Source organism: Manis pentadactyla, chromosome 5 (genome assembly GCF_030020395.1).
Source record: "Manis pentadactyla isolate mManPen7 chromosome 5, mManPen7.hap1, whole genome shotgun sequence".
Lineage (NCBI taxonomy): Eukaryota > Metazoa > Chordata > Mammalia > Pholidota > Manidae > Manis > Manis pentadactyla.
Genome location: NC_080023.1, coordinates 57,246,346 through 57,268,474, shown reverse-complemented (window position 1 = coordinate 57,268,474; position 22,129 = coordinate 57,246,346). Strand labels below are relative to the sequence as shown.

The 22,129-nt window shown below is 41.2% G+C and overlaps 1 non-coding gene across 1 annotated transcript; it reads left to right on the top strand.

Moving 5' to 3' along the window:
* The first annotated feature begins 11,326 nt into the window (after positions 1 to 11,326).
* LOC118931951 (U2 spliceosomal RNA) lies at positions 11,327 to 11,516 on the top strand. Its single transcript, XR_005032557.1, has one exon. It is a non-coding gene; the product is annotated as a U2 spliceosomal RNA (small nuclear RNA).
* The last annotated feature ends 10,613 nt before the right edge of the window (positions 11,517 to 22,129 follow it).

Below are 22,129 nucleotides of genomic sequence, written 5' to 3'. Positions count from 1 at the left end.
TTGGGGAGCATAATCCTCCCTGCTTTATTCTTCCTTCTCAGGATTGCTTTGGCTATTTGGGGTCTTTTGTGGTTGCATATGTATTTTTGAATGATGTACTCTAGTTCATTGAAGAATGCTGTTGGTATTTTGATAGGAATTGCATTGAATCTGTAGATTGCTTTAGGCAGGATGGCCATTTTGACAATATTAATTCTTCCTATCCATGAACACGGTATGTGTTTCCATTTATTGGTATCTTCTTTAATTTCTCTCATTAGTGTCTTTTCATTTTCAGAGTATAGATCTTTCACTTCCTTGGTTAGGTTTATTCCTAGGTATTTTATTCTTTTTGATGAAACTGTGAATGGAATTGTTTTCCTGATTTCTTTTTCTGCTAGTTCATCGTTAGTGTATAGGAATGCAACAGATTTCTGTGTATTAATTTTGTATCCTGCAACTTTGCTGAAGTCAGATATTAGATCTAGTAGTTTTTGAGTGGATTCTTTAGGGCTTTTTATGTACAATATCATGTCATCTGCAAACAGGGAGAGTTTAACTTCCTTGCCAATCTGGATGTCTTTTATTTCTTTGTTTTGTCTAATTGCCATGACTAGGAATTCCACTATGATGTTGAATAGAAGTGGGGAGAGTGGGCATCCTTGTCTTCTTCCCAATCTTAAAGGAAAAGCTTTCAGCTTCTCTCTGTTACATACAATGTTGGCTGTGTGTTTGTGATATATGGCCTTTATTATGTTGAGGTACTTGCCCTCTATACCCATTTTGTTGAGAATTTTTATCACGAATGGATGTTGAATTTTGTTCAATGCTTTTTCAGCATCTATGGAGATGATCATGTGGTTTTTGTCCTTCTTTTTGTTGATGTGGTGGATCATGTTGATGAGTGTTCGAATGTTGTGCCATCCTTGCATCCCTGGAATAAATCCTACTTGATCATGATGGATGACCCTCTTGATGTATTTTTGAATTCAGTTTGCTAATATTTTGTTGAGTATTTTTGCAAGTATGTTCATCAGGGATATTGGTCTGTAATTTTCTTTTTTTGTGGTGTCTTTGCCTGGTTTTGGTATTAGAGTGATGCTGGCCTCATATAATGAATTTGGAAGTATTCCCTCTTCTACTACTCTTTGGAAAACTTTAAGGAGGATGGGTATTAGGTCTTCACTAAATGTGTGAAAAAATTCAGCGGTGAAGCCATCTGGTCCAGGAGTTTTCTTCTTATGTAGTTTTTGCTTACCAATACAATTTCATTGCTGGTAATTGGTCTGTTCAGATTTTCTGTTTCTTTCTGGGTCAGCCTTGGAAGGTTGTATTTTTCTAGAAAGTTGTCCACTTCTTCTAGGTTATCCAGTTTATTGGAATATAATTTTTCATAGTATTCTCTAATAATTCTTTGTATTTCTGTGGTGTCTGTAGTGATTTTTCCTTTCTCATTTCTGATTCTGTTTATGTGTGTAGACTTTTTTTTTTGATAAGTCTGGCTAGGGTTTTATCTATTTTGTTTATTTTCTTGAAGAACCAGCTCTTGCTTTCATTGATTCTTTCTATTGTTTTATTCTTCTCAATTTTATTTATTTATGCTCTAATCTTTATTATGTCCCTCCTTCTACTGACTTTGGGCCTCATTTTTTCTTCTTTTCTAGTTTTGTTAGTTCTGAGTTTAGAGTGTTCATATGGGATTGGCCTCCTTTCCTGTGGTAGGCCTGTATTGCAATATACTTTCCTCTTAGCACGGCCTTCACTGCGTCCCACAGATTTTGAGTTGTTGAATTATTGTTGTCATTTCCTTCATATATTTCTTGATCTCTGTTTTTATTTGGTCATTGATCCATTGGTTATTTAGGAACATGTTGTGAAGCTTCCATGGGTTTATGGGATTTTTTATTTTCTTTGTGTAATTTATTTCTAGTTTCATACCTTTGTGGTCTGAGAAACTGGTTGGTACAATTTCAATCTTTTTGAATTTACTGAGGCTCTTTTTGTGGCCTAGTATATGATATATGATCTATTCTTGAAAATGTTCCATGTGCACTTGAGAAGAATGTGTGTCCTGTTGCTTTTGGGTGTAGAGTTCTGTAGATGTCTGTTAGGTCCATCTGTTCTAATATGTTGTTCAGTGCCTCTGTGTCCTTACTTATTTTCTGTCTGGTTGATCTGTCCTTCAGAGTGAGTGGAGCGTTGAAGTCTCCTAGAATGAATGCATTGCATTCTAGTTCCCCTTTTTAATTCTGTTAGTATTTGTTTTACATATGTAGGTGCTCCTGTGTTGGGTGCATAGATATTTATAATGGTTATATCTTCTTGTTGGATTAACCCCTTAATGATTATGTAATGTCTGTCTTTGTCTCTTGTGACTTTCTTTGTTTTGGAATCTGTTTTGCCTGAATCAAGTACTGCAACTCCTGATTTTTTCTCCCTATTAGTTTCATGAAATAATCTTTTCCATCCCTTCACTTTTAGTCTATGTATGTCTTTGGGTTTAAAGTATCTTGTAGGCAGCATATAGATGGGTCTTGTTTTTTTATCCATTCCGTGACTCTACGTCTTTTGATTGGTGCATTCAGAACATTTACATTTAGGGTGATTATCAATAGGTACGTACTTATTGCCATTGTAGGCTTCAGATTCATGTTTATCAAAAGTTCAAGGTTAACTTCTTTACTAAGGTCTAACTTAACTCAATATGCTATTACAAACACAGTCCAAAGGTTCTTTTTTCCTCCTCCTTTTTCTTCCTCCTCCATTCTTTATATATTAGGTATCATTCTGTACTGTTTGTCTATCCCTTGATTGACTTTGGGGATAGTTGATTTAATTTTGCATTTTCTTAGTAATTAACTGTTCTACTTTCTTTACTGTGGTTTTATTACCTCTGGTGACAGCTATTAAACCTTTGGAACACTTCCATCTATAGCAGTCCCTCCAAAACACACTGTAGAGATGGTTTTTGGGAGGTAAATTCTCTCAGCTTTTGCTTATCTGGAAAATGTTTAATCCCTCATTCAAATTTAAATGATAATCTTGCTGGATAAAGTTTTCTTGGTTTGAGGCCATTCTGCTTCATGGCATTAAATACATCATGCCACTCCCTTCTGCCCTGTAAGGTTTCTGCTGAGAAATCTGATGATAGACTAATGGGCTTTCCTTTGTATGTGATCTTATTTCTCTCTCTGGCTGCTTTTAATAGTCTGTTCTTATCCTTGATCTTTGCCATTTTAATTACTATATGTCTTGGTGTTGTCTTCCTTAGGTCCCTTATATTGGGAGATCTGTGCACCTCCATGGCCTGAGAGACTATCTCCTTCCCCACATTGGGGAATTTTTGAGTAATTACCTCCTCAAGGACACTTTCTTTCTCTTTTCTTCTTCTGGTACCCCTATGATGTGAATATTGTTCCATTTGTATTCATCACACAGTTCTCTCAGTATTCTTTCATTCTTAGAGATCCTTTTTTCTCTCTGTGCCTCAGCTTCTTTGTATTCCTCTTATTTCTATTTCATTCATCATCTCCTCCATAGTATCTAATCTGCTCTTTATACCCTCCAATGTGCTCTTCAATGATTGGATTTCCGACTGGAATTCACTCCTGAGTTCTTGAATACTTTTTTATACCTCCATGAGCATGTTAATGATTTTTATTTTGAAATCTCTTTCAGGAAGATTCATGAGGTCGATCTCATTTGAATCTTTCTCAGGTGTTGTATTCATAATTTTACTTTGAACCAGGTTTCTTTGGCATTTCATATTTGTCTATGGCCCCCTCTAGTGCCCAGATGCTCTCTCTACTCTCTGGAGCTGCTCAGTTCCTGAAGCAATGCTGGGGTACCAGGGGAGCAATATTGGTGCCTGGGGGGAGGAAAGAGCTGTTTCCTGCTTCCTGGCTGCTATGCCTGCCTCCACTGCCAGAACCAGTGGGCCAAGCACTCAGGTATAAGCCTCTATGCTTTGCATTTGTAGTTGCTTTAGACTGTGCTTCCCTCTGGCTGGCCTTATGCCAGGGTACAGTTTGCCGGTTTGCTAGGCAGTTGGGGATGGCCGCGAGAAAGTCACAGTAGGCTGCGTATCACGGAGGGGGTCCTTCGAGCTGTGTAGTCAGACAGGTAGCTGGAGCACCTGAAGATGGAGAAAGTTTCCAACCTCCTGGGCAGAGTGCACCTGGACAATTTTTTCTACCTGTCCTTTCTGCTGAGCAGTAAGCTCTGTGCAATCCTTGCCCCTTTAGCAGCCCTCTTGCTGATAGGAAGTCTCTCAGACTGCCCGCCTTTCTTTGGTCCCAGAGCAGCCGGATATGGATCCCTGCTTTTCACAAGCAGCTGGAGTCTCAGTCTCACCAGGTTTTCTGCCTGTCTTAACTTTCCAACCCCTGATGATGAGAGTATCATGAAAGCACCATGAAATGTAGGGTTGTGCTCCCAGAGCAGATCTCTGGAGTTAGGTATTCAGCAGTCCCAGCTCTCCACTCCCTTCCCGCTCCATTTCTCTTCCTCACATCAGTGAGCTGGGGTGGGGGAAGGAGCCATGGCTTTGATACATTACCCTGTTCCATGAGGTTTATTCTTTTCTCCAGCAGTATGCAGTTTGGTACAGCCTTCTTTCCTGTTGCTTTTTCAGGATTAGTCATATTAATTATATTTTTGTATTATATGTGGTTTTAGGAGGAAGCCTATGTCTCACCTCTCATGCTGCCATCTTTAGTCTGTTTAATAGTCTTTCTACAGTAGAAATACAGTGGAGACAGTGGACAAAATTAGAATAAGTATTCAAATAAAGAAGAATAGATGGGAGCAGGAGTTACATCAGTCTTATTTGTCTGTCTTAGTTTTGTGTTTTAGGTACATTTACCTCTTTAATTCTTCAGTAGCCTTTGCAATGAATCTTCCAATGAAACTGTTATGAAATTTTGAAACATTTTCAAAATTCTGACAGGCTTCTGCATGTCAGTGAAAATAAGTAACCCATTGTAACTCTAGGGTTTGGGGGGGAATAAGTTCCCAGCCTGGGGCAAATTACCTTTGAAGCCAAAAACAGTCAAAGGGAGAAATAAAGTGGGAGAAATCCATTTACTGATTACAAGCAGTCATCCACTTCTGCTAGCTCTCTCACCACCTTGCTGTAAAAAGGGACCCCACCCAACCTCTCTGGTCCAGATATTTCTTGCTCACCCTTGTAATTACCTATTGATATGGAGATGGACTACTCTCCACTCCTTGGAAGCATCTATTGATATGGAGATGTACTAAGACCAGGTGAGAGATTCTGGAAATTCTGAAATTTTACCCACACCTATTCTGTGTTTTAATTTGGGAAACTTCACTTTCAATCTTTTTTTAAAAATGATCTTATCTAATTGTCACATTCCCCATAATGGCCATTGTAATTCTAGCTTGCATTTAGTAGATTTTTATATCATACTAGACATATGCAACTCCTGGAACTACAATTCTTATACAAAAATTAGACAGATGTGCCAAAATGCAGCACACTCACTCTCTAGATGGAAAGTATATTATTTCTTTTAGATAGCAAGGCCTTTTGATTATTCAGAGCCACATCAATAATCTAACAAAATTTTAGGCTAGTGAGATCACTTAACAATAACTTTATATCATGTGCACATTAACAAAGAAACATCAGTAGTTAATAGAATTGTGGACACCAGCCTTAAGCAACAAATGAAGGGCTGGAGATAGGATTAGACCAACAGGCCCCATAGAATAGGGACTGCAGACTAATTCAAAACAAATGGAGAACTGTTTCTACCACCAACAGTTCTAGATATGAAACCTGGGGAAATATTCAAAAAAATTGGGGAATCACAGACCTGGCCATCAGAAGTTACCAGCATATAGTCCAAGGGAAAGATCATGGGTTGGGGTTTAGACAGTACTGTTTACTGAGTTGAACAGGGTCATGTGACAAGCATTATTATTAACTTTTCTTGCCTATGATGAAAAATGCTGAGATATAAACAGTATATGTAGTAATAACAGGAGGGACTCTATCTTAAGGCTAAGATTCCATTTTAAAAACAAGGGAGTTAAGAGGTAAGACTCCTAACATATTTTATGGTAATTACCCAGCAACTAACTGTATCTTAAGGCAGGGCAAGTAGTCATAAATAGTATGTTTCCACTGCTTGAGGGTAATCACTATCTTGGAGAAGAGCAGGATCAAGAAATTTCTTGTATTAAGTGTTTCTTGCAGAATATCTAGAGGACTGACTGTGGATGGTGACATAATGTCTCTCACCAGAGATAGACAATGAGGCCATAAGTCAAGGCTATACCATTACCCCATTCTTGAAATCCTTAGAAGACTTGAATCCTAAGCCTATAAGTGTGCCTTCTCTCTGAGGTTGCCCACATTCACCTTTCTTCAAGTGTGTACTTTGCCTTAAATAAAACTTTCTTGCTGCCCAACTTCCAAGCCTCTCAGAAGGTTTATTAAGAGACTCATTTTCCAGTGGTAAGTGTCTTTGTTACTTTCCTACTTCATTAAGTTTTCTAGACTTAAGCACAAGTCTTCACTCTCTCTGGTCTACAAGTAGGGAAGGGCTACTAAGATTTCTGATTTGAGCTTGCAAATTCCTGATGCCTGGGTGACTTGTACAGGACTGCAGCTATAAGATCATACTCTTTAGTAGCCAGCCCAAAAATCTTTCTTTGCTTTGGGAAAGTTTTCAGAACATTATCACACTCCATATGGTGCTCTGTGGCTCCCCCAAATCCTGGGGTGATAGAGGCTTATTTAACATGATGTGCAGTTTCTAGTGGGCACTGGATTCTAGGTGACCCTGGCTTCAGGACTGTCCCAATACCAAGCAGGAGTTGAGTGAACTTTCCTGTCCTTCCTCTCTTCTTCCTGGCTCTCTACTGCCTGCATGGCTGCTGCCATCCACTACTACTCTCACTTTAATGAATTCCTTCCTTACCTACACTCATCTGACCTGTTCAAGAATTCTTTCTCTGTCAGAGACAAGAACCCTCCTTCTTCCGAGTTTAGGTTTCACTTAGTTCACAGGGAGAGACCTCCCCAGGTGAAGCTGCCATACAACAGTACTAGTCAATAGAAGGCCTTGTGTGCACCAACAGTGTGTGGACTAAACCAGCAGACTCCCTCCTACAGACTGTGGACTGGATTTAGGGAAGGGATTAAACCAGCAAGTCCTTCATTAAGCAATTCATGAGCAGGACAGCCTCCCATCTAGCAAGTAGAGAGATGCATGAGGAATTGTACAAAATGTAAGGTTTTTACAGAAAGGAGGGTGCAGCAAGAAAATTGTTAAATGAAGGAAAGAGGTTACTTCAGGCAAAGTCACTATCCTTTGAGGGAAAAAGCAGAGGTCTAATCATGCAGATTTCCTTATCTTCTTCTGGAGGATAGAGAGGTCTCATGGAATAGATTAACTCATGGTTGCTGACCAGAAAATTTCTGACTGACCACATTTCTCAGGGAGGTTGAAACTGCAACTAGGTTAGGTGTTAAGCCCAGGTTTGATGACTTAGCCTAACAGAAATGATTCCATTTTGGGCTCTGCTTTTCTTTTTTGACACTGACTACATAAAACCAAATACTGTAAAATCTAAATTTGATCCCCTGGCTACTTCTGCTCTACCTTGATTTTCTATTATGAAAAGGCCCATTTCTTAGAAACCACTTAGCTGTTCTTTTTTTACTTTTGGTAGGGCTAGATATTAATGCTTTCTATAAATAACACCTATGATTCTCTTGAACACATTAGCTGCTTACATTCAGTTAATATGTATTACATGTTTAGCCAGCTGGATGTCATACACTGTGTTAATTACTAAGACCTTGTTTTTAAGCTTAATGCAGTTTAATAAGGAAGCTGGATAGGCAAATTTTTATTGCAGAAGAGTGGTGATGGTTAGGAGAAAGTTCAAGTTTGGAAGCTCACTGAGGGTTCTATAAAATCTTGTGAGAGTCAGGAAGACCTTTTAAAAGAAGTGTGATCTAATTAAAATTGAGAGAAAAATGCAAACTAATCAGGTTTGGAACTAACTGGGTTGGAGGTACTGGTGGGGGTGGAGGGGTTGGGAGCAAGGGAGAATTTCCTCAACTGAACACAGAGTAGGTACAGAGACATGAAAAGAAGCAAGTTGGGGGACCCATGGATTCTGCAGATCTTTGGCCTTTTATTTTTCTCTTTCTCATATCTAAAGTCCAAAGGTATCAATGGTTTGCTTCACCTGGCAGTTCCACGCTGCACCAGTACATATGTGACTGGCAGCAGAGAGAAGTGAGATTTTAAAAACAGTAATCCAAAAGTGAGTCACATTTACATTATTTCCTTAGCTGTCATCTCTTTTTGATTTTTCAGGGATGCTTAAGAGTTAAAGGCAAAGATGTTAGGTAAAAGGTGTTTCCAATTGACTGGTTAGGACACAAGCAAGCACTACAAAGCCTTCTATGACAGGTTTCTGTACATGGAACAGGGTCTCCCCATTCAGGGTCCTCCCTGCCCCCCTGTTTGTTCTCTGTCATTTTCTTCCTTCTGTCATTCTTGCAAGTCTATTCTTTTGAAAGTTAACCTCACCCATTTTATTATTCATTGGTGAGTAAGGGACTCTCCCTTCCCAAGCTTTCTTCTAATTTGCTCCAAATTCCTCCTCCCAAATCTTTTCCTTTGCTTCCTCTCCCCAATGCACTGATTGCTATTGGCAAAATTTAAGAATCTGATTATGAGCCAAGAATGAAAATAGTAGCAGAGGCTTTCTATATCTCTGTATGAATGAGCATGACTGTGTGTATCTAAAGGCATTTGCAGGTATGTATCCATATTTGTGCTCTTCCATTGCATCACTGGCTCCAGAAAGCCAATCCCCACGAATTCATCTCTGCCTCCTTCTCTGGAATTCAGAATAAAATCTCACCAGCAACAATCTAAATCCACAAGTAGCTCTCATCTTTTTTTGAAGCTTAAAACTGGAATGAAGATTTGAAGAAAACTAAAGTGGATCATGTAGTTTCTTTTACAGAATCATCTGGATAGGTTGTATTTTTATTATTATTACTAATATTAATATTTAGATTTTTAGATATAGAAAGTATAGATGCAAATTATAATCACAAAGTTGCTAAAAAAGGAAATACAGAGAGAATAAAGTATCAATATTTTAATTACTCAATCATGTGAAACATTTAAAGCCTTTTAAAATCACTGTCATTAAAAATTAATCTTGCTTTTATATAGCAATTTGCTGTTTAAAGAGTTCTAAAATGGAAGTATCATAATTACCTTATATGTCCTTCACATTGGACATATTCTCCTTTTTACTGATGAGAAAACAAAGCAAGCAGGGTAGAAACAGAGTGGACACTGACTTCTAGCCTGGTGTTCACTTCTGCAAAGTGTGTCAGGAGCAGCCTATTAATATTGTGGGCCTAGCAAATATTATTGTTACTTTCCAGTGAGAGTTATCAGATAAATAGAGCAGAAATCCAAGTCCTTGGAATCCTTGACAAGTAGATCATTGGTAGGATAGTACCTATTTCATCTAGGAGTCCTTAGTTGAAACTAGACAGTCCACAGAGATTTAATCTAACAATTAAATTTAATAAGTGCATTGGAGCATCTACTCTGTGATACACTGCTGAGGCCTGGGATGGAAAAATGTACAAAAGGATATTCTCTGTTTCAACCATTTTTCCCAAATCCAGGTAAACCCAAGGTGGGGAGAACTAAGTGAGCCTTATGCACCTATACTCACCATGGTATCCCAGCATCTAACATTTTTCCTGGGCACAAGGTGGGGACTCACACAGAGTGTAAGACTTGCTGGATGAAGGCAGACTGAACATGGAGGAGAGGAGGATGGAGATCTCTGAGAGCTAGAAGGTGATTTATTAATAAGACTGATGTGTAATCAAATCTCATAATTTTGTTAGGATTGCATCTGAGATACCTGAGAGGGAGGTACTGAGAGTTGGATTTGCCCCCAGGGACTGAGATATTTTTCCTTTTGGTAAAAGCATCCATAACTGCTAGCCCTGAACTTTCCAAAACAAATGTCAAGCCATAAGAACAAATAAAAAACTCTCATCGTGCTTTTCTTCTGGCATGCAACCTGGGGTCAAAATGAAGTGAATGTCACAGTGAGTTGTCTCAGAGAACTTTATGTAATCAACTAGGAGCAAAAGTCACATTGAACACTTATAGATTTTATCCTTTCCTGTAAGAAAACAGACTATTGACTATGAGTTTCTCCAGATAATTTTATATTTATGAAATATATTCTCAGGAACTTTTGACAACACATATTTCCCCTGTTTTGAACAGAGACATTACTGTGTAATGTGTACTCTTACTAAATGAGAGTTGAAAGTGTCTGACTTGTTTGTATTATTGCGTGGACTTGGCATATAATAAAAATATGTTCACATTTATTAAGCACTTATAATTGATCAGGATTATCCTCTCATTCCTAGTAACTATTTCAGGAAGTATTATAATTATAATCATTCTCAATTTGTAGATGAGAAAATGGAGCACAGTCCAGCTAAAGTAATCTGTCAAGATAATACAATTTCAAATAGCAGAGATAGGATCTAAACCAAGATGATCTACTTTAGAGCCTGCACTCATAATAACTAGACTCTACTCTCTACTACGGGCACAGTGAACGTCTAAATTAACACGAATATATAAATTTTTAGCACGTAAGTACCTTCCATTATGTAAACACATTTAAATATTTAGGTGCCCATACCAACTCTAAGGCAGAAATTTGAGACATTTAATTATATGAACAACAAACTTTTGTATAACATCATTAAAAAACTTAAAAGATAACTGGCATATAAGACGGAAAAACTACAGATAATCTTCAGTGCATAAGTTAGTAACAAATGACTACCTATCAGTCAGTTAGGAAAAAGTAACATTCCTGATGGGCAAAATGGATCAAAATGATTAAAATAACCAATAAACTTATGAAATACAAAAACATGAAAAATTACAAAGCATCTATGAAATACAGATTTTTTTAAAACTGTGTATTCAATTATGGACAATTACAGTAAATAATTCCCAGAACTGTTGAGGATGTAAGAATATAGGCAATTTCATGTGCTGTGCAAATTGGTATACCTTTAGTGATTTTGTAAAAAAAAAAATTGCTAATATCTTACATGTGTATACTTTTACTTTGTCAATTCCATTGTCTATATTCAAAGACATTCACTTCTATGCTAGAGTTATGGAAAAAACTGGGAAAAACAGGAATTTCCATCAGTAAAGAATTGTATTATCTTTGTTACATCCAACTATAGACTGTTATATGTCATTCATAAGAATAAAAACAGATCACTATCAGCCTTTTGCCTAAGATTAAGTCTATTTTCTGTTCTTACCACTTTAATATCTGAAACATCTTCTATCTGAGGACAATATATTAAATGGATTTTGGGAGCAGAGAGATGGAATAGGAGCTTGCTCCATCCACTCCATGCATCAACCAGGTATTGCAGTAGCTCTGGGAATGGTGCACCCTTCCCAAATTAAAAAAAAAGAATAAAAACATAATTTGTGTGTCAGCTCCAAAATGTATTCATGTTATAGAGTTCAGTGAAAAAATAGAGTACAAAATGAATATAAAATAAAATACAAATTATTATACACGTAAGTATATAGGTTTTATGTGTACATTTATATATTTCGAGGAATAAATACAATACTGTTAGAAGTGATTATCCCTGAGGGTAGAATAAGGAAAGCACCTTCATGTTCTATGTTATTTAATTTTTTCAATAATCACATGCCAAAAATAAAGATATTTATATGTACATGTTTACATGTATGCATATATGTGTGCCTATTACTTATCCTTCTTTGAGTAAGATAAATGGTGTTTTTGTCCTCAAGGAGTCTGTTTCAGGACAAAAAACCTAATTGATAATGATCTGCTTTTTCACAGAATTTTATGACATAGAAATAACATTTTAAAATAAAGCTTTTCAAGCCTAGCACAAAACAAGTGCTTAGTAAACAAAATCCATTTTCCTTCTTTTGATGGTTATAGAAAGAAGAGATAATGCACTTTTTGTAGGAAAATGAGATATGCACTATTTACAGGAAGTTAAAATGTTATTTTCAAAATTAATCAACAACTGGACAAGTTCTGAATTAGGGCGGTGACCACAAAGGCAGAAAATGGAAAACAATGGAGATGGAATCAGTGGGACTCAGTGCCTGATGTTGTTGAGGGAAAGTTAGGCAGCAACATCTGAAAGTTTTCATTTGTAAAGGGCAGCCTGGAAATGTGGGGATGGGGGAAACACTACCAGCAGAAGCCTTTAGTATAATTCAGTGGTCTAATTATTTGGTTTGATCTGCAGGACATGTTAACCTTAAAAATAAAACTGTCAGTTATTTTACCGGCAAAATGAGTTTATTTGGAAATAACAGAGAATTGCAATTCAAGACATGCAAGCTTTGGCAAAACCATAGGCAAATCCAACAAAGGAGAGAAATGTTATTTTATGGATGAGAAGAAAGAAGTTGGGAGGGGCTGTTTTGAACAAAAGTCCATTGGAGAAACGCAAGAGATTCAGAGTGAGTACAGTTTGTTCTTGGCTGAGTTGCTGGGATAGTCAAGTTCTCATAGGAGCTGCGCTGTACCTCCTTCCCTGTTGGCCCATGTGATTGGTGATTCTTTCCTGCTGAGCATTCCTCTTGTAGGGTCTGTAATTGGTGTGGAGGAGTATGGCTCCCACTTCTGGTCTCTGGACTATCTGTTAATGAGGTTTCCTTTTTTAAATTTTCAGATACTTTTTCTAAAATTTTACCATCAGATATTTCTTTATTTGGGTTAATCCATTTGTTACAGATCTACTAACTTCATTTTCTTTCTACAGTGCACCCCTCCCACACTGGGATTCTCTGTATTAAAGGAAACACACTAGGTGGCTAAAAGAACTATTGCCTCCAAGAGACTCATGTTATAATACAAACTCTTTGAAAAAGAGAATAAAAGCCATAGCAGTCACAGCTGTGTGAGTGTGTAACAACTTACCAGGCAGCTTTTTGGGAAAGGGTGGATAAAAGAAGACAGAGAAAGGCTAATATCAAGGAAGGACAGATTTGTCAAAAGCTGCATCACAAACTCAGTGGGGAACAGAAGGTAGTGAAAGATGTTGAAAGCCAATGAAGGAAAGTTTGCTTAATTAAATATTCTGTGATTAACCCTGAACATGAACTGGGATGTCATGGGATCACGAGATGAATCACCAATGATAACCATCTTGTTGAACTTTATAATTTTCAGACAAGTTAGTCAATGGGAGTGTACTCCACTTTACTGATATGTAAGAGAGAATAGTAAAGGTACTGTGAGAGGTTACAAAGGAGCCTTCTGTACCCTGAGAATCCATGTCTTAGATATCTATTGCAATGTCATTAATTTCATCCTCTTTAAATACGCTCACCAAGCATTTGAATTTTTTCATTAAATTAAACATATTCAGGAACTAAAGATGCTCTGAATTTGAGATCTGGCAAAAGCTATTAAATGAGACCATCATTCTTTATTGTTATATAATACATACATAATTAATCAAAGTGATTTTTTACCAAAATACTGTTATATTTCTTCTTAGTCTTTTTATGTGCCTCATCAAAATTTTGATAGAGAAATTAAAACCTCTGTGGTTTTCATTCATCAGGGAATTTATTATGCATAAATATGATATAAATTTATCACACATTTTTATATGGTTTTAAATATTTTACTTTATAGTGATTTGTACTTTCTTATTTTTCAATGTCCCGTCCAGCGGGACCTAGTTATTTGTGGGGACGAGGGGGATCCGACCTGAAAGAAAATGGGGGCGAGAGAAGAGCGAAGGCAAGACAGTATTCTGATCAAGCCTTCAAATTTTATTGTAAGACGGGGGTAGATATACACCAGTGTTCAGGGGCAGAGTGGGCCATAGGATACTTGTAAGCAGGGGATTGGCTGCATAGCAGGGATGGCGCAGCGAGTTACATTCTGATTGGTATATGATAATGGGGAAGGAGGGGGAGAAGAGTATCTCTTGGCGCGCGCGGGCTTTCTTGTTGGCGCGCGCGGGCTCGCAGCTAATCTCCAGGAAGTGAAGCAGGAACCTCATGAACTGTGGCCATCTTGTTGTCTTTGTGTGGCTCCCAACATCTCCTCCCTTTCTATTTATTTCAGAAAGGTGGGCCTTAATCGAGTGAGGGAATAGAGGCCTGGCTCCTCCAGCAGGGTAACATTTCGCAAATGCTCTCGGTATCTTTTAGGGAGGAGAGGCAGAGCTGAAAGCCAAATTGATCTTAATATATCAAGGCTTTATGTACATATGGATACCAACCTCTATGCAAGCCAGGCGTATTCTCAGGGAGGACCAGAGAGGTTCTAGGAAGAACCCTCCCTTGCGGTACTTTGTCTCGCACTCATCTCGATGCCCATACCCTCATAGTTAGGGGTATGTCTGGTTCTGGCTGACCAGCATATGGGCCACATTAAGTACGGTGCCAGAATCGATGGTACCATGGTTGAGGCGCCTGTAAAGTTGAGAACTGGAGACCGGGAGCATTGGTTGGTTCGGTGTAAGACTCTTCATCACAGGCTGTAAGTCTGTGATAATGAACAGCAACTGCTGGCTTGACGAGCTGGTCAACCTGCTCTCGAATAAAAACTGTCAGTTTTCTTAAGGCCCAAGGGCCAAGAGACACTAAAAGGAAGAATCCTGCCAAGGGTCCAAGGATGGTGGGGATCAGAGTAGTTAACCAAGGGGTGGCAGAGGTCCAGTTTTTATACCAGGCCTCATCCTTTTCTCTTTGTTTTTGCCTGGCTTCTAGGTTTTTCTTAACTTTATCAATGCTATCTTGCACTAACCCTGTTTTGTCTTTATAGAAGCAACATTCTTCTTTAAGAGCAGCGCAGAGGCCTCCTTCTTTCAGGAAAAGGAGGTCTAACCCTCGGCGATTTTGGAGCACTACCTCAGAGAGAGAGACAACAGATTCTTTCAGGCTGTCTAAACCTTCTTGCAGATTTTGTATGTCTTTATCAATAGCCTGACTAAGAGCATAATATTGTTGTTTAGAAGTAATTATGGAGGCAATGCCTGTTCCAGCCCCAGCTGCTCTTAATCTTAATATCACAGATAAGGTAATGGCGGTTACTGGCTCACGCTTAGTGCAAGTAGAGCCCGAGTAATATGGAAGGAGGTCTTCGGTGGGATGTATGGAAATCTTGGGCATGAGCATGACTAAAACACAATATTCATTGTTAGATATTAGCAAGCGCGGGTTAACAGAGGGCGTTATGCCAAAGGAGCAAGCAAAATAAGTACCGTTGGGCGCGACAAGGAATTCATAGGACAGCGGGGGTGAGAAGGAGCTGTTACAAATGGGTATTAGCTGAGGGGGTAGACGCAAGACGGGGCTATGTATACAGAGGCCTATTCCCGAAAGCTGCGTCAATGTGAGACCCGGAGAGGTCTCTGAAAAACGGGAGGGGTCTGACCAGCGAGTCTTGCTGGAGTCATTGGTAAGTATGAGGTCTGCTGAGGTGTTTACTAAAACTGCTATCCCTTCGTAAAACGGGGGAACGGGGGAGAAACATAACCAGCACTCGCTATATCCAGTGGAGTTAAGGGATTCTGCAGTCACATTAGCCAGGCCTTTAAGGATTTCGCCTGTAGAGGGTAAAACTGGGGGGAGCAAGGCCTGGAAAACAGTACTAGTAGACAGGGGAGAAGGGTTAGAAGGTCTTGGGTCTCTTGCCTTAGGGGCAATAGGGCCAAGGACAACGTGCTTGTTGGCGTTTGGAATGGATCGAATTAATTTGATTTTAAAAGTGAGCCCAGGGTCCTTTCCTGAAACATAAAGCCTTAGCCCCCATTCATGTCCCCTGAGCCATCCATCAATAGGGGCCCTTTTTCCCTTGTCAGTAAAGGCAATGGAGAGCGGTGTACATCGCCCCCTTGTGGATTGGGTGCTTTGACATTCTGGGGTAACAGTTGAGTTAGGCTTGGGATTCCAAGCCCTACTTACAGTTATATAATCCCAGGTGGAGCTAGGCTTCCAACTAGCATCTCCTGTAGTCTCACACCCCCAGGAGTCACAGAAATAGGAGTCTCTATATCCACATTTATAGTTAAGGGCTCGATCTCTATGAGCTCCCGGGCAAACATAAAATTCTGTTTCTCTGAGGTAGGTTCTCCTAGGGGTGTTGTTACACCCAGGAGAGGTGGTAGATTGTCCCTCAGGGTAGGTCTCAGGGGAGGTGGAAAAAGGAAAGTAAATGTCTGGGGTCCCCCAGGCTGCAGAAGCTCCAGCGGCCAAGTCACAGAGGTCAGGGGCAAGAACAGGCCATGGGGGGGAACTTGCTAAGGTAGAAGAACTGAAAACGACGTCTCCTGCTTCACTGGTGACTGTCCAGGTGAAATTGAAAATCTGATGGGTCCAAACGGGGCGAAAGGTCATGACGAGGGTCAATAGTGTAGAAATCTTCATTTTTGCCTCCTGAAAATAAACAGAAAGGGAAGGCTTCTCAGGGGTTAATATGCCCTGGACTGGAATTATTATTGTTTTTGCCTCTATTTGTGTCTAGGAGTTTAATGAGCCTATCTGGGAGCCATCGGGCATTTTGTGCCTTAGCATCATATATACAAGCATGTCCTTTCCCCCATATGAGCACAGGGTCAGGCCCGTGCCATGTGTTGGTCATCGGATCTCTCCACATAGCCTGTGCATAATTATCTGCCGTGGAGGGATGCCAAAGGCGATCAGCAGCGGTTTTACCCGCGGAGTCATAAGTAAGGAAATTAAGAACAAACAGTGCATGATTTAGGAGTGTCTTTGCATTACCTGTTTTCGGATAGAGTACTTCTCCCCCCGACTGAAATTTGAATAACATGTTTTTAAGGGTTAAGTGGGCTCTTTCAACAATGCCTTGGCCTTGGGGATTATAGGGAATTCCTGTTATGTGCTTAATACCTAACTGCGCACAGAACTGTTTAAAGCTAGAGCTGGCGTATCCAGGCCCATTGTCAGTTTTTAAGATTTTAGGTTGTGGTAGATATGCCAGGCATGAGAGAACATGGGTAATAACATTTTTAGTTGCCTCTCCCGTTTGCAAGGATGCACATAGGAAACCACTACATGTGTCAATAGACACATGGATATATTTTAATTTACCAAAGGGAGGGTAATGAGTGACATCCATTTGCCATATCTCTCCTGGAACCAACCCCCGGGGGTTGATTCCGTTATGAGGCTCTGGGAGGAGAGTTAGACATCCTTGACATTGCCGAACTATTTGGCGGGCCTGTTCTCGGGTGATTGAAAATTTGAGTCTAAGAGTGTGAGCATTGAGATGATGTAGTTCATGAGCCCGTTGGGCTGCAGCCAAGGGTGAGTCTGACGTGACAGAGGCTACTAATTGAGTCGCCAGATCAACTCTGTCATTGCCTTTGGCAAGCGGCCCTGGAAGGCCAGTGTGAGCGCGTATGTGCCCGATGAAAAAAGGGGCATCGCGGTTTAGAATTAATTTTTGCAATTTTGCGAATAGGGGGGAAGCATTTGTAGAGGGACGTATGTAAGGCACTGTCTCTAATAGGGGAACAGAGGTTGCTACATAGGCACTGTCAGTGTAAAGGTTAAAGGGGGCATCTATTAAAAGCTCAAAAACTTTGATTATTGCAGTTAGTTCAACAAGTTGTGCAGAAGAGAGGTCTGTCTGTATTCGGGTAACTTGCCCATTAATACTGAAAGCGGCTATACCGGAGGAGGACCCATCAGAGAACACCATTACGGCCCCAGCAATTGGCGTGGTTTTAGTCCTCTTGGGAAAGACAACCGGGGTCTTTTGAAGGAACTGGACTAATCTGTCTGCAGGGTAATGATTGTCTATTGTCCCTTGGAAGGAGGTGCAGCTAATTGCCCAATCATCATCATGTTGAATAAGCCATTGTAATTGAGATGTATTGTATGGGAGGGTTATAACTTCAGGGTCTCTCCCAAACAACTTGAGAGCTGCCTCTCGGCCTAAACGTAAGAGGGCAGCAACTAATTGAGGATAGGTAGCTAAGACTCTAGGGGGGGAGGCTGGCAAATGAACCCAAAATAGTGGATGGTTTTGCCAAAGGACTCCTGTAGGGGAGAAGGGGGTAGGGAAAATGAGCAGCCACAAACTTAGATGTGGAGAGAAGTAGCTAATGGTCTGTTCAGAAATAGCCCGCTCTACAATGGTTAATGCCCTTTGTGCTTCTGATGAAAGCGAGCGGGGGGAGGAAGGATCAGGGTCTCCACGTAGGACATCAAACAAGGGCTTTAATTCTCCGGTGGTCAGCTTTAAATAAGGCCTGAGCCAGTTGATGTCTCCTAGCAGACGCTGAAAATCATTAAGAGTGTTTAAGGAGCTTCTCTTTAACTGAATTTTTTGAGTGAGGATTTTATTAGAAAATAATTCAAAGCCTAAAAAAAGTTGGGGGGGGTGGACCTGGACTTTTTCTGGGGAAATTTGTAGTCCTCGATCTCGGAGGGCAGTGACTAGCTGTTGACTGGCCGCATAGAGCTGTTGCTGGTCAGGACCGGCAAGAAGAATATCATCCATATAATGGATAATATACAAAGTGGGGAAGAGCAACCTAAAGGGGTCTATAGTCTGGGCTACAAACTTTTGGCACAGAGTGGGGCTGTTGGCCATTCCTTGTGGGAGAACTCTCCACTGAAACCGGGGAGAAGGCCCTACACAATTGGTAATGGGTATACTAAAGGCAAAACGTTTGCAATCATCAGGATGCAAAGGTATGGAGAAAAAGCAATCTTTTAGATCAATTACTAATTTGACATACCCTTTAGGGATGGCTATTGGAGAGGGAATTCCCGGTTGTAATGCGCCCATAGAGACCATAGTCTTATTAACCGCCCTGAGGTCTTGTAGGAGCCTCCACTTGCCTGATTTCTTTTGGATTACAAAGATTGGGGTGTTCCAAGGGGATGTAGAAGGTTCAATATGTCCAGCAGCCAGCTGTTCCTGCACTAACTCTATGGCTGCATTTAATTTTGTAGTGGTAAGGGGCCATTGATCGATCCAGACAGGAACATCACTTTTCCAAGTAATCTTGTCTGCCTGGAGTGCAGGAGGAGCAACGGCCCTTACGAAAAATGTTTTTCAAACCCTAAACCTGAGCGGTCTATCTTAGGCGTGGCCAGTATCGGGTTGGGATCTCCCTGTTTTAGTTTGCCCAACCCCTGACCAGGGAGGTAACCCTTTGAAAGCATCTGCTGTGTTACAACTTCATTAGGGCTACACATGATGACCTTCATTTGAGAAAGGATATCTCTTCCCCAAAGATTTACCGGCAACCCAGGAACTACGAAGGGTTGAATGAATCCGGTATTTCCTTCTTCATCTTCCCAGTTTAATAACTGTGAGCTCTGTAAGGTGTTTCTTGACTGCCCAATTCCTTGTAGATGGGTCAAGGAAGCGTGTAAGGGCCAGCTGGAGGGCCATGAAGCCTGAGATATGACCGTAGAGTCGGCCCCCGAATCTAAAATTCCTTCAAATACTTTTCCTTGGATCTTAAGTTTAAGAGTGGGGCGTTCTTTAGTAATAGCTTGGATCCAATATAAGTCTGAAGAACCTGGGGTAGAGGAGCCTCGCTGCTTATGAATAGCAGGGTGAGATGTACTTAAAGGGAGGGGGAGCGCCTGCGCAAGGCGCTGACCTTTCATAATGCTGACAGGGCACTGGGGGGCACTAGCAAGAATTTTTATTTCTCCAGTATAGTCATTGTCAACTAAGGAAGGGTGGACAATAAGGCCGTTTATTGTGGTGGAAGCTCGCCCTAAAATTAGAAAATAAGTATCTTTGGGAGGTGGGCCATAAATTCCTGTGGAAATAATTGTAATTCCCTCTTCAGGCGTTAATATTGTTGAGGAGGAGGCACAGAGGTCAAGTCCTGCACTCCCGGGTGTGGCCCGATAGAGGGCGGGAGTGCTACAGCTAGGCTGTTCCCCGAGGCCGGCTGAAATGGAATTGGCTGGGGGGCCCGGGGCTGGCCCCTCAGCTCGTTTCCCTGAAAAGGGGGGGTGAAAGGATTTGTGGTACTGTAAAAAGGATTTGTTGGATTGTTACGGCACTCTTTGGCCCAGTGCCGCCCCTTATGGCAGCGAGGGCAAATACCGGGGACTGACCCAACTCTAGGAGGAGGAGCTGTGGTAGGGCATTGGCGAGCGAAATGGCCTGGCTGTCCACATTTAAAGCAGTTACGCATAGGCGGTGCGCCCTTGGGGAAGGAAGGAGGATAAGAAGCCGGGGGAGTTTGAACAGCGGCACCTACAGCTAAAAGGGCTTGGACTTTGGATGTAAAAGGATCGACATCTCTACACATTCTCAGCATTTCATCAAGAGTTTTGTCTCGAGTCTTACCGCGGAGGACGGCTCGACATGCCGAATTGGCGTTTTCATAGGCTAGCTGTTTTACAATCTTATCATTGGCAGCCGCGGAACCAAGGGTCCTTTCGGCGGCCTCTAACAGTCTGCTAACAAATTCGCTATAGTCTTCTTGCGAGCTTTGAGTGATCTTAGTTAGAGGAGTGTTAGCAGTCCTGGAAGCAGGGAGTGATATCCAAGCGCCCAAAGCGGCATCTTTCACTTGAGATAAAAGACCAAGGGGAAGGCGCTGCTGCCTGGTTTCAGAGATATATCTGCCCTGTCCCGTAAGCTTATCAAAAGTCTAGGACGCTGTTGGGGAATGAGGGTCTTTTACATTGGCAGCAGCGATGGTCTGACAGCGGTCAGCAAAATCTGCCTTCCAAGTTAAAAACTGACCACGGGTAAGCACAGCCTGGACTATACGCAGCCATTCACCTGGGAGTAAATGTCCTCTTCGAGACAGCGAATCAAGAACAGAAAGGGTAAAAGGGGCATTGGGGCCATAAGCTTTAACGGCCGCGTTCAGCTCTTTTAAGCTTTTGAAATGGATTTTGTGAAATTCTCTAGGGCCATCAGCAGGCTCGGCCGGCTCTGGCTCAGCCTGCTCCTCTCCCTCACTTTCTATTTCCTGAGCAGCAGGGGCGTCTTCGCCGTCGCTTTCAAGATCGCCCTCCTCCGGGCTATGTGTTGTGGAGGTGGGGCCAGAGCGGGCGGAGGCCCGGGTAAGAACAGGAAAGAGCAGTTTTTTAGGTTGTTTTTTAGGTTTTGTGGCTGTAAGCGGTTTCTTAGAGAGGCCCCTTTGCGAATATAATGCGGGACGAACTGGTTGGGAGACAACTAATTTTTGGAGATGGCAAGTTATTCTTTGTTCTACTATCTGTGCTATTAGGTCTTCAGTGCTGGTAGGGGGGCTAACAGGACCGGGAGCCGGAGGGGGTAGCGGAGGGGCCGACGGGGGCAAAAAGGCCGGGGCGCAAACATTGGGAGGCTGAATAGAGGGAGTGTAAGAGGCTCTTTTCAAAACTGGGGGTGTGTAAGAAGGGGGGTTAAGCGACGGGGCGGCAAGGGGCCAATCTGGGTTGTGATACTTGGCCGCTTCGTCTTCTAGTTCAGCCGCGTCTCCCGGATCTAAAGGCTCGCCATTTTGGCTCTTAGTCACGACTGGAAAAACCTTTTGTGTATCGACAAAGTCCGAATCTCGAGGGAGAGGCGGATAAATGCAACATTTGGGAGGGGTATCATGGAGGGCACCGAGCAAAGATGGTGTCGGGCTAGGGGAGGGGGATTTAGCTGATTTTGGGGCAGGGGGATCACTCGAAAGAGACGATTTTGAGGCCGCCCGAGATAAGGGGCGGAGGCAATATTCTGCCACTGACAAGAGTTGACGTTTATCAGGGTCAGTATTTTCAACAATATCTCTGATAAGACCCCAATAGGAAAATACTGAAACAGGAACAGAGTCAGGGCCGTTTTTGATAAGATAATCATTTAAATCTCTACCTACTTTCTGCCATTTTTTAGGATGAATTTCGGGGCCATTAATGATAAACCACGGACAGACTTCATCAACAAAAATAAAAAACTTTACCAAGTCTTTCTTTTTAACTCGAACTCCTCTCTCCCTAAGTGAACTTTTTAGGTCTCTTATGAAGACCGCTTCTTTACTTAATTTAGTTCCCATTTTCTTGTAAGGCGGCCG